At 35.3% G+C, this 13903-nt stretch overlaps 1 long non-coding RNA gene and 1 pseudogene across 1 annotated transcript in view; one reads left to right on the top strand and one right to left on the bottom strand.

Annotated features, from left to right (window-relative positions):
- The window catches only part of LOC139436868 (uncharacterized), a 42180-nt gene that overhangs the window by 9485 nt on the left and 18792 nt on the right, over positions 1–13903 (top strand). The window lies entirely within an intron of this gene.
- On the bottom strand, positions 4637–11955 carry LOC101429785 (PRELI domain-containing protein 1, mitochondrial pseudogene; annotated as a pseudogene).

The following is a 13903-nucleotide window of genomic DNA, read 5'->3' as shown; positions in this document are numbered from 1 at the left end:
GAATTAAGAGATAGAGGAGGAGTGGAATGGAAGGTCAAAGTGTTGCAGTTCATGTTTAGAAGGCTCAAGTGCCTTTCACATCTGAGATGATAAAAACACTCTAGCAAGCCTTACTAGCTCATACCTTCTATCCTATCTACCAAGGTTCCCTTTGTCAAAAAGCCCAGGCAAAAGACATTTGAAACTATTATTCTTTCAGTCCAAATCCTTTACTAGTATTACTAGTAAAAATCGGCTCATCATAATCTCATGTGAATAAATGATATATGGATCTCACCACACATTTATTCCCTTACATGCTCACACTTACCACCCTAGATCAAGGATTCTTAATCTTTTTTGTTCCACGGACATTTCACCTTTGCCAGTCAGGTGAAATGAATACTACTGTAATTTATTTATTGCATACATTCATAAGTGAAGGAAATGCTAGATTTCAGTTAAAGGTCAGAGGAAATAAAGATAATAAGTTGGGAAGCAGATTTGGCTCAACTGATAGAGTATCCACCTACCACGTGGGAGGTCCAGGTTTCAAACCCAGGGCCTCCTGGCCCATGTGATGAGCTGGCCTACGCACAGTGCTGATGCAGGCAAGGAGTGCCGATGCAGGCAAGGAGTGCCATGCCTACGCAGGGATGTCCCCTGCCAAGGGAGCCCCACGTGCAAGGAGTGCGCCCCGTAAGCTGAGCTGCCCTGCATGAAAAAAGTGCAGCCTACTCAGGAATGGTGCCGCACACATGGAGAGCTGACACAACAAGATGACACAACAAAAAGAGACTCAGATGCCTGGTTCTGCTGATACAAGTGGACATAGAAGAATACACAGCTAATGGACACAGAGAGCAGACAACTGTGGAGGGAGGGGAGAAGGAGAGAGAAATAAATAAAAAATCTTTAAAAAAAATAATAAAGATACTAAGTTGCATTTTTTTCAATTCAAGCTCATAGACCCCCTGGTTAAGAACCTCTTCCTTAGATTAAGTCATTATTTGTGTTAAACTTTTTAATTTGTGAAATATATCATTACTATTAAACAGAGTAAAAATTATCTATGAAGTTAAAATAATAACAATATAAAGCTATCTCTATGCATCCAGCTTAAGAAACAGAATATTGCCTGAGACTTGGAAAGTCCTTGTGCATTTCTCACAGTCATACATTCCTCTTTTCTCCAGAGGCTAATAATATCCTGAAATTTATTACTACTCCTGTTCCATTCCTTATAGGTTTTCCATACTTGCATTATGCCTAAACAGAGTATAGTTGCTTTATTTATTGTCAAACTTTATAAAAATAAAATAATGCTATCAAAGCAATTCACTAGAGAATTACATATATATATGTATATATACATATACATGCACATACATATATATAAAATTAACTAGAAAATATATAAAATTCTCTTTGAAATTGTTTTTTTTCCTAGCTAACAATGTTTTGGTCTCTCCTCTATGTTAATGTAGCTGTAGTTCACTAATTTTTGTTGCTCTATATGAACACACTACAATGTATTTATTCTGCTCTTAACGAATATTTGGGTTGTTTCCCGATTTTTACTAATACAAATGATGCTTCAGCAAACATTCATATGCTTGTTGTCTGGTGCACATGTAAAGAGTTTCTTTAGGGCTATCCAAGGAGCAGAATGGCTGGGACATGAGGTATGTGTCTTTGTTTTACCAGGTAATACCAAATTCTTTCCCAAAGTGCTTGCATTAATTTCATACTTATTACTTTTTAAATGAGAATACGTTTTCTACCTCCAGTTTATCTCCAAACCAGTCTATCTTGTCTACTACCATTAGTCTGGTCTTCCTAAAATTCTGTTTTCAGCATACATTTTCCTTACATCCTAGACTCCAATTTTACTCAAGAACTTACCATAGAAACTTACTGCCTACATAAACAAATCCAAACTCTTTTACATTATTTCAAGGCTGTTCCCATTTGTCAATTCTCAGTGAAAGTCTTTTGTACCAAGCAGGCGGGTCTTTGTAGGTTTTTGTTTGTTTGTTTGTTTGTTTCTTTTGCTCCTAAAAATTCCCTGCCTAGATTCTATCACTTTCCCCTCTGCTTCCTAAATACTACCTATTCTCCAAAGCCCAGCTGATGTGCTTCTTTTCTATGATACCTTCCGCAGCTGTTTACATCTGCATTCCTTAAGTCTCCCAGACTAAGAGTTTATCAGTCAGTCAGCCATAAAAACACAATTTGGGGATTAATATTATGTGAATTCATGTTGTATGCAAGAAGAAGAAATGAGGGCACAAAGAAAGGAAAGCATCTCATTTTCAGAACAGTAGGTCCATCAATAATGCACTGTTCTTCAAGCAAAGGCAGGAGGGCAATTTGTGATGGGAAGTTATAGGAGAATCAAGCATCATCTGGTGGTAATTATCAGGTGTGGATCTAATCATCACCACAGTCCCCTGCAGTGTGATTCTATGGGTCTATGACTGGCATCGTGGCATGGAGGTCCCTCTACCTTCTGTTTCCAACCTTCCTCTCCACCTTGATCTCTTATCAGAGACTAACAGCATCCTTTGCTCTAATCCAACTGGTTTCTTATCTGCCATACTCACTGTTTCTGCCTATTTCCGGGTCTCTCCTTGGCCACCTCCTTCCTCCTCAACTCTGTTCTGCTGAGGTAAGTGTTCTTTATTGTTCAGAAATCAGCCCAAGTCCTTTAGGAAGCCTTTCTAGGCCATCTTAACTTTCTATGATCCTCTTCTCTATAGAATTTTTGATGTTTAGCATATATTGCCTCATATATTTAACTAAATTTTTATGTGTAAACATCAAATAAGGAACCATGACTTAAATCAGCCAGGCACAGTACCTTAACAGCTACGTTATTCAAAGACTAGCTTCTGATTGACAGTTGATGGATATTGCTGAAATAACTCTGACTCTGGTTTCTATTTGTTTTTATTGATGGCAGATACAGCTTTGCATTCAAAGATTGTATTTCCTATGCTGGGTTTACCCATGTCAGCAAGATTTATGCTTGAATTCTTAACTGGAATATTGTTTTGTGATGGTTATTTTTGTTTTGCTTTGTTTACCTTCCCAGTTCACCAGTATTAAGTACAGAATAAAAAGCAGGATTTGGGGTATCTACAGTCCATGGATGTCACCAGACTTAGAAGCAGTAGCTTTAGTAATATTTCATTATGATTTGGGTCCCCTACTTCTAATGAAATCTTTAAGCTCCTTGAACACTTTCTACTCTTTTCTTTGCAATAGACCTAGGTAACATGTGTTTCTTATGCAAGGTGGTTTGATCTGGGATTACTGAACAATTGCATCTTAGTTTTCAAGTCTTAATATTTTTGATGCATACATTTCTCTTAAGCCCAGCTTCATTTAAATGCTAATGTCTGTTTTTATGTGCCCAGTTTCTTCTTCTCCTCTGTATACCCTCAAAGCTGATGTGAGTGTGGAGATTCCATTCACTTCAAAGAAACTTCACGCTTGGATCCTCTCCACAGGGAGGCTCAGCCTGAGACAATAAATGAATAAATGATCCCTATAGCTTCCCAGTCCCCCCCCCACCCCCCACCCCCCACCCCGCCTTCCACATTTGTAAGGAAAAAAAAAAAAAAAGAAAGACTTCCCAATAATGCAGCATTCATTTAACATTCTAAGTAATTGAATCAGTATCTGTATACTGAAGCTTCCAAACACTATTGCACATTGAAAATTTAAAGAACCTTTTTAACACTGGAAAAGTGAAGGTATGTCAGTTTGGTAGACTATTCTAGTGTACATATTACTTTCAAGTGAGTAGTAGAGTATATTATTACTCTCAAGTGCATATGTTGGGAATGGTCTCATGCCGTGAGAGATAATCGACTTGATGATGGATACTCACGCTTTACATGCAAAACATATTTTAAAGGGAGGACAAACACATTACTTTAATATGGTCATATCATAGTTTAGCCGTTAAATGCCCCATAAATTGTTTTCTCAGTGGTTGTAAATTGCAATTAATCCTTTCTTATTTTTTCATCACAGATCCTTAAATTCCTTTCTTTTCTTTTTATTGGAGACTTAGAACATGCATGTCTTAGAGTTCATCAGTGTGGAGATAGGAAATTATTATCTAAATTACCAGTACTCTTTATTCTCAGAAATAAAAGGTATTTTCCTTTTCAGTTTAATAATCATAACTAAGTTTTTTCTGATATTCATATCCTTAAGAAGACTACTGTTTAGGGGCAAACAAACTTAATTTGAATTGGAAAAATGGAACTTATCAGAGAACAAAGCAAAGATCCCTACCCTGTGGACCTTACAATCTAGTGATTACTGCTGTGTCACCTGCACTCTGTCTGTGACCCTGGGTAAGGCATCACTGCTCTCTGTGCCTTTATGTTCTCATCTGTCCAGTGCAGGAATAAGCAGGCCCAGCTCAGACTTGAGTAACGTCCCTGGGGTACTGTCAATCCTAACAGGCCACACAGTCCTACCTACCATCCAAGCAGCTAAGGCTGGAAGTGGAGTTTCATAATAAATCTCAGTGAGGAAAGGGTAGAGGGATTTGAGCCAGGTTTCTGGTGTGCTGTAGCCGTGGGGGCAGACCCAGCTGCACCAAGGCCTGGGTTGGCTGCAGAAACAGAGGGAGCTGCTACTGCTTCTTGGTGGCTGCTGTGTTGACAGGGTCCTTTGACTTCTCTGCAGCTACCAGTGCTGTCACCTTTGTCTTGGCTTCTTGGACTGTCTTAACTAGTGTTTTGGAAGGGGCGCCACCTTGCAGCTTGGCCCAGAGGTATTCAAAACCCCTCAAGGTCTTGGTCACAATGCTTGTGAACTGTGCCAGACCAAATCTGGACAGCTCTTGATAACCAAAGAAGCTAGAGGCAACCCAGATTTCCCCATGGATTTTGGTCCAGCTGCTGTTATCAGAGTTCAGGCAATAAACACATGGGTTGCCTCATCATTATTTGCTGGACTTAGTTGATGTTCCAGTTGAATGTGGTTGTGATCTGATTCTATCCACATAGAGTCCTCCAGGTTGTACATCAAGTAGGTAACATTGGCAGGAAACAGTAACTCAGCCAAGCAGGGCATCCTGTCTTGGTCTTGGTCAGGAGTCTCCAGGATGGAAGCATCTGGACAGGGGTCAACTCCCAATGTCTTTCATCTAGACATTTCCAATTGCAGGTACTGCTGCCAGAAAGCCCGAAGACATGGCCCCAGGAACACCAGAGCACACTCTGGACCAGGAAATAGTCTACCACTGTCCTGGCAGGGCGGCTCAGCACCCGCACAGCATCAGGTGCATGGAGCCTGGGGGCAAGTAAAGGTCAGGCAGGGGCCAAGTTTGCAGTTGAGGTGCCTCGGCACCAAGCAAAATGCTCAGGTGCCAAGAGTTATTGGGCCACACCCCAGTCCTAATTTTGTTCTTCCTAACTCCAAACTCTTTTGATTATACATTGCTGCCTGTGAATGATAAATGAGCTAGTCAAAGAAAAGGAGATTTTGAATCTTGCTTTTTGTTCTGTTACCTATGTTGTGTAAATAAATGTCTTGTTCCCTGTGATTTAGGTGAAGTGGCATCTTTTATAATTATAAATATAATAAAAATGCATTCACACAGTTAATTAAAGAATAAAATCTAATGCACAGGGTGTTGTCTAATAGTATCTAATCTATAACAAAAATAAAGATATGATAACTGTATTCGATATTTGGATTATAATGCCAAATGATACTGTTAAAGGAATGTTGTCCCTTTCTTGCCCAGGGTAATCTTTAACCATTTTTAAAGAGTAACATAAAGTCCATATTTTTATAATGGACTTGCACAGAAGTTTGAGTTAAGAACCCTTGGTTTGTATGATACCTTGTGACTTTCTTTGTTTTGTTCCCATGTTGTTTACTCCTTTATTTGCATGTGGTTTTATGTACTAGATCCTAGTACCTCAAATCTAGAACTATTTCTTTTCTTTTTTTTTCAGACCCGAGGCATTGAATTAGCTGAACTAATGCATAGGTAAATTAATTATTTGCTTTTGTATGTTCCTAGAAATGGTAAAGTGTCCACAGGGTTCATTAATTCATCCATTCATTATTGATTCAACAAATATTTATTGAACACCTACTATGTTCCGGTTACTGTTCTAGCAGCTGGGAGAACACTAGAACTAAAGAAGCAAAATGTTTGTTCTAACAGAACAGTGTTTGACAAATTGTGGTCCATAATGCTCAGTGTCTCATCTTTTTTGGGGAGGTCCAGGAAATCAAAATTATTTTCATTATAACATTAAGACATTATTTGCCCTTTCACTGTGTTGACTTTTGCAATGATGGTGCAAAAGAAATGATGGATAAAACTTCTGCTGCTTAATATGAAGCAAGTCAATGACACCAAACCATTTCAATAGTTTCTTTATCATAGTCATGTACTCACATTTAAAAAAATAGTAATGCTATTTTCACTTAAGGAAGCCATGGCTGTAGCAGTAAAATAAGTATATTTCATTTGACACTTGAACACCCATCCTTTCAAGCTCTGGGTGACAAAATACTAAAAGTGTTTATGAGACACTTTTGCTGCATACAAAATACTACGATTGTCATGAGGAAAGGCATGTGTGCAACTTTGAGTTGTGAGTCCAGTTAGCCTCTATTTCCATGCAACAACATTTTTATTTGAAAAATTACCAGCAAGTAATAATCATTTAGACTTGGATATTGGTAGAAATTTTCTAGAAAATGAACAATGTGGGACTTAGAGGATTTAGAGAAAAATAAATGATAGTATTTATTGCCAATGATAAATACCAAAAACATGAAACAAAAATTAGAATTTTAGAAAACTTGTATTTAAAGATGCTTACAGACTTTTCTTATATGACCTATCATTTTTTGATATTGTATAATGACATGTGTCAAAACTTGGAAGTTTTGCATAACTTAGTAAACTAATATTTTCCTATGACCACTTTATGATGTTTCTAAACTATTCTGGGTAAAAGACCCATTTGACATGCAAAATAGACTAATGGATTTTAATGACAAGAGAGCAACATGTTCATGGCTGTCATTTCCGATTTCACACTGCAACCAACCTTCAAGAAACTACCATTTGCTGATTTTTGTGTAGTATCAAAGAAGAATATCAACAATTAACTAGAAAGGCTATTAAAATACTCTTCCCTTTTCCAACTACATATTTGTGTAAGGGCACATTTTCTGGACATACGTCTACTAAAATAGTATATCTTGTGAGTTTTGAGTATAGAAGCAGATGAAAGCATCCAGCCATCATGTGAGGTCAGAATTTGAGAGATTTTCCAATAAATAAAACAATACCACTATTCTCACTAATTTTTGCTCATCTTGGAAAATATGATTTTTCATAAAAATATTGTTATTTATGTAAAGCTGTAATGGATTTCTTCTTGTCATTTTAATAAAAGACTTAATAAATATTTTTAAAACTCTTGTTTTAGTGTCCAATGAGATAAATTCAATAGATATGATGCAAATAAGCAAGAGGTCTTGAGATACTCAATTTTTTAAAAAATGTTACATTAACTTTTTAATTTAAGCTAATCATAGATTCACATGTAGTTTTGAGAAATAATAGAGTTTCCATTTACCTTTCATTCAGTTTCCCCCAATGGTAACATCTTACAAAACTATAGTACAATATCACAACCAGGAATTTTACTTTGATGCAGTCAAGATACAGAACATTTCCAGTACCACTAAGATCTATCATGTACCCATTTATAACCACACTCACTTTTCTTTCTCCCTACCCCCCTCCTTAATTCCTGGGAACCACTAATCTATTTTCCATTTCTATAATGCTCTCAGTTCAATAATGTTACATAAATAGAATCATACAAGATGCAACTTTTTGAGACTGGCTTTTTTCACTCAGCATAATTCTCTGGGGATTCATCCAAGTCATTGTATTTATCAATAGTTTATTCCTTTTCATTGCTGAGTATTCCATTGAATGGATGTACCACAGTTTGCATAGCCATTCATTGGTTGAAGGACACCTGAGTTATTTACAATTTGGGGCCATTACAAATAAAGCTGCTGTAAATTGCATATAGAACTTTGTGTGAACATAAGTCTTCATTTTTCTGGCATAAGTACCCTGGAGTACAACTGGTGAGTTGAATGTTAGTTGCGTTTTTAGTTTTTAAGAAACTACAAAACTATTTTTCGTTATATCACACCCAGCAATGTATGAGTGATCCACTTTCTCTGAATTCTCACTTGTAAACCTTAGAGTTACTATTTTTTATTTTAGCCATTCTGATAGGTGTGTAGTGATAACGACTTAATAAGCATTTCCTTATGGCTAATTATGTTGAACATTTTTTCATGTGCTTATGTGCTGTTGTTATGTTCTTTCCAGTGAAATGCCTCTTCATGTTGTCTTCCCATTTTCTAACTGGATTTTTTTTATTATTGAGTTTTGAGTGTTCTTCATATATTCTAGACACTAGTCCTTTGTCAGATATGTGTTTTGCAATTTTTTTTTCTCCTGCTTTGTAGCTAGTCCTTTTATCTTCTTAACAGGCCCTTTCTCAGAGCAATAGCTTTTTATTTTGATGAAGTCCAATTATTAATTTCTCCTTTCATTGATCATGCTTTAGTGTCAAGTCTGATAATTCTTTGCCTCGTCCTAGGTTTTGAAGACTTTCTCCTGTAGTTTTTTCTAAAGGTTTTATAGTTTTATATTTTACATTTAAGTCCATGATTTATTTTGAGTTAATTTTTGTATAAGGTATGAGATCAAATTTCATTTTTGGGGGGCCATGAATGTCCAATTGCTCCAGCAGTATTCGTTGAAAAACTTATCTTTTCCCCATGTAAATTGGACATATTAGTGTGGCTCTACAAATGTGTTCTATATTCTGTTCCATTGAGCTATAACTCTGTTGCTTCACCAATACCACACAGTCTTGATTACTATACAAATCAGTTTTGAAATAGGTAGATCAATTCCTCCAACTTTGTTCTTCTTTTTATTCAAAATTGATTTAGCTATTCTAGCTTCTTTTGTCTTTCCATGTAAATTTTAGAATAGTTGTGACTAGATTTACTAAAATTGTTGCTGGGATTTTGATAGGATTTGCATTAAGGCTGTACAGTAATTTGGGGAAAGCTGAAATCATTACTGTGCTTACTCTGAATATGGTATATCCCTCCACTTAAATAGATCTTTGATATCTTTCATCAGTTTTATATAGTTGTCAGCACACACACCTATTCATGTTTTATTCAGTTTACACCTAAGTATTCCAATTTTGGGGGCATATCTTAAGTTAGTGCATTCATTGCTACTATACAGAAATGCAACTGGTTTTGCATCTTTTTCTTTTATCTGCAGGCTTGCTGAAATCACTGATTTGTTGTAGTAGATTTTTGTAGGTATTTTGGGGTTTCCTAAGTACACCATCATGTCATCTGCAAATAGGGGCAGTTTTATTTATTCCTTTCAAATCTGAATGTCATTTGCTTCATCTTCTGGACTTACTGCACTGGCAAAGACTTTCCAGCACTATACTGAATGAGTCACGAGAGTGGACATTATTGTGTTATTCTCAAATTTAGAGGCAAAACATTCCTGTCTTTCATCATTCACCATTAAGTAAAAGTTCGCTGTAGGTTATTTTTTCCTCCCATAGATGTTCTTTATCCAAATAAATACAGTCTTCTCTATTCCTACTTACCTGGGAGTTTTTATCATGAATGGGTGTTAAATGTCTTTTCTGTATCAATTGATATGATCATGTGATTTTTTTTTCAAACATTGAACAAGTGTTTCATTCCTGTAGTGAACTCTGTATGGTCATAGTGTATAATTTTTAAAATATATTGTTGAATTTTGTTTGCTAATATTTTGTTGAGGATTTTTGCATTGTTATTCACAAGGGTTCTGGTCTTTGGTTTTCTTTTTTTGTATAGTCTTTTTCTGATTTTGGTTGTGGGATAAACTAGGTTCATAAGATAAATCGGGACGAGTTCTCTACTATTCTATCTTCTGGAAGAGATTGTGTAGAATTGGTGCTAATTTTTCTTTAAAGATTTTGTAGAAATCTTCAGTGAAACCATATGCACTTGGATATTTCTTTTCAGAAGGTTTTTAAATTATGAATTCAATTTCCTTAATAGTCATAACGCTATCCAAATTATCTATTGCATATGGGGTGAGTTGTGGTAGTTCATGTTTTGTATGTAAAGCTTTGTGTAGTCTTTTGATGTCTTCAGGGTCTGTCTTTTTTTGATTCATGATATTGGTAATATGTGTTTTCTCTACTTTATTGCTTTGTCAGACTTGCCAGAGATTTGTCAATTTTATTGATAGTTAAAAAATAAAGCAACCTTTTATTTCATTGATTTTCTCTGTTGTTTTTCTGCATTTCAAATTCATTGGTTTCTGTTTCTATCTCTATTTTTTCCTTCTTTCAGCTTGCTAAGGGTTATTTTGTTCTTTTCAAAGGTTCTTGAGGTGGAGCTTAGATTATTGATCTGAGACTTTTTCCTCTTTTAATACATACCTTTAGTGCTATAAATTTTCCTCTTGGCACTGGTTTTTCTGTGTCTCACAAAATTTGCTACAATGTGTTTTTATTTGCATTCAGTTTAATGTATATTTTTATTTCTTTTGCAATTTCCTGTTTGATACATAGTTTATTTAGAAATGTGTTGTTTAGTTTCCAAGTGCTTTAAGATTATCCTATCTTTCTGTCACTGATTTGTATTTTGATTTTTATCATAGAGAATAAACTCTATATTTTTTCGATTTTACAAAATTTTTTTGAGAATTGTTTTATGGCCCAGGATATAGTCTATCTTGGCACATGTTCCATTGCCACTTGAACATAATGTATATTTTGCTGTTGTTGGGTAGGATGTTTTATAAATTTTGATTAGATCCCTTTGGTTGATGGTGCTATTGAGTTCTTTAATATTTTTGCTGAAGTTTTTGTCTAGTTGTTCTATCAATTGCTGAATGAGGGGTCTTGACATCTCCAACTATAATTTTAGATTTTCTATTTCTTCTTTCCGTACTATCAATTTTTGCTTCATGTATCTGGCTGTTCTGTTGTTCTGTGCATGAACATTTAGGATTAATTTGTCTTCTTGATGGATTTTTTGTCATTATCTAATGTCCTTTCCTCTGATAATGTTCTTTGCTCTGAAAGCTACTTTGTCTGATATGAATATAGCCACTTCTGCTTTCCTTTGATTAATATTCATATGCTCTGTCTTTTTTCATCCTTTTACCTTCAGTCTGCTTATGTCAATATATTTGAAATGAGTTTTTTATAGACAGAATATTGTTGGGTTATGCTTTTAAATCCACTCTCTCAATCTCTCCTTTAAATGTTTTTTAGGTCATTTACATTTAATGTATTGGTTGATATGTTAGGCCTGACGCCTGTCATTTTATTTTTTATTTTCTTTCTTGTTCTCTATTCTTATTACTTCTCTGTTTTCTTTTTCCTGTGGGTTACTTGAAATTTTTTCAGGATTCCATTTTGATTTATCATTTTTTTCCATTCAAACTGAGATTAAACGCAAATGTGTTTTTGAGTGTACCTCCTTGTATAGAATTTTAAGAGGTTTCCCTAAGAATTACATTATATATACAAAACTTGTCAGTCTGCTGTTGTTCTCATTTTATCTGTATAAGTGAATACAGAAACCTTACTTCCTTTTATGACACTTTACTCTTCCCCACTTATAACATAATTTAGTTAAATAGTTCTTCTATACACATTTAGAATCCTACCAGTTAGTGTTATACCTTTTGCTTCAACCATCAAACATAATTCTGAAAACTCAAGAGGAGAAGGAAACTTATTGTTTTACCCCTATTTTTATTATCACATACTTTTTTCCTTCCAGATATTCCAAGGTTCTTCCTTTCATTATTTCCTGTATGTTAAGAAAATTTCCCTTAGACATTCTGTCGCATAGTTTTCCTACATCTGAAGATATCTTGATTCCTCCTACATTCCTGAAGGATATTCCCTCCTTCCTGCCCCGGGTATAGAATTATGCACTGATAGTATTTTCTTTCAGCATTTGTTAAATGTTGTTCCACTTCCTTATAGTTTCTATGATTACTGAAGAGAAATTTTTTATCATTTGAATTGCTTTTCCCTTAAAGGGAAAAACATCATTTTTCTCTGATTGCTTTCAAGGTTATTCCTTGCCAAATAAGTTTAATTACAGTGTGTCTTGGCATGGATACCTTTGGATTTATCCTGCTTTGGGTTCACACAGCTTCTTAAATTTGTAAATTTAGGTCTCTTGCCAAGTATGGAAAATTTTCTGTCATTATTTCATCAACTATTTTGTCAGTATCATCTTCTTTCTCTTCTCCTTCCGTGGCTCTAATAACAGGAATGTTAGATATTTTGATATAGTCCCACAAGTCCCTGAGGCTTTGTTCATGATGTATCAGTCTATTTCCTCTCTTTTTTTCAGAATGGGTAACTTCTATTGTTTTATCTTCCAGTTCACCAATTATTTGCTGTTCCCTCCATTCTGCTATTGATCCCATCTTTTGGGCTTTTATTTCAGTTATTTTATTTTTCATTTTTATAATTTTTATTTACTTCTTTTTTGATGTTTTCTATTTCTTTTCTGGAATTTCTAATCTTGTTAAGGCTTTTTATTTGTTTGTCTGTAGTGTGTTTGTTTTTTTCCACTGAAGCATCTTTACTATGGCAACTTTAAAATCTTCATCAGAAATTCTCATATCTCTGTCATCTCTGCATTGGCATCTATTTTTTTTCCATTCAAGTTGAGATTATCCTGGTTTAGGGTATGATGGCTAATTTTTCAATTAAACCTGGACATTTTGTGTCTTATGTTATGAGACCCTGGATCCTTTTTAAACCTTTTCTTTTAGCTGATTTTCTCTGGCACAGGAAAGGAAATTGTCACCTTGTGATTGCAAGATGTAGGTAGATGTCCAGGTCCTCATTCAGTCTCCATTCACAGAAGAGAAGGATCTCCTTTTTACTGTTGGCTGGGAGTGGGTATTCTGGCTCCCCACACTGTCTTCATTGACATGGCTTGGGGGCAGAGAAGAGAAGGGGTTTCTGTATTACTGTACAGTACAGATGCAAGTCCCAGTACTCTATTTGATTTTCTTTAAAACCACCTAGCCAGAGGTATTGGGACTCCTTGTTATAGTTTCAAAATAAGGTATGCCTTCCATCCCTACTCAGCCCATGCTCTTGTAGGTTGATGTGGGGCCACAGATTTTCCATAGTGTTTGGCTGGAATAGAGTAGATATTGTCTAAAATTTTTCTGCTGCTTTCCTGGTATAAGTCCTGAGAGAGCAGTCTTTTATTGTGTGTGTGTGTGTTTTTTTTTCCTTTGTCTGTGCCCATTGGTATTTCCAGGTTGTCAGTTCCTTCAGATCCCAAGTCTGGAATATACAAAGCAAAAAGAAAATCCAGAGAAGTCATCACTATGCCATACCACATATATATGGAATGAAACTATATTTTCAAAACTCAAAAGAATATTAAACATGGAATTTAGGACAATGGTTGCTGTGTGGGGGAGAAGCCTAGGGAGCTGGATGGGAGGAACATATTATTAGATGTAAATTATTGTCAAGACCCTAAATTTTATTTTGAGTGATGGATTTATTATTACTTATTACATTGTAAAAACTAACTAACTAAACAAAGGAAGATCATAAATATATTGATGATGATGAGCATGTGTCCTGAACCAAGGATTATGATTTTTACAATTCTGTTCTCCAATGAAAAAGAAAGAAAAGAAGAAATGTGTTATCATATGGTACATGATAAGACATACATGCTGATGAGACTTTGCTATTAGAGCAGTGAGTTTAATATTCATGTTATAAGTGATCATCTTTTACAT

The sequence above is a fragment of the Dasypus novemcinctus genome, chromosome 2, assembly GCF_030445035.2.
Source record: "Dasypus novemcinctus isolate mDasNov1 chromosome 2, mDasNov1.1.hap2, whole genome shotgun sequence".
Taxonomy (NCBI): domain Eukaryota; kingdom Metazoa; phylum Chordata; class Mammalia; order Cingulata; family Dasypodidae; genus Dasypus; species Dasypus novemcinctus.
This window is presented reverse-complemented; position numbering and strand designations above follow the sequence as displayed.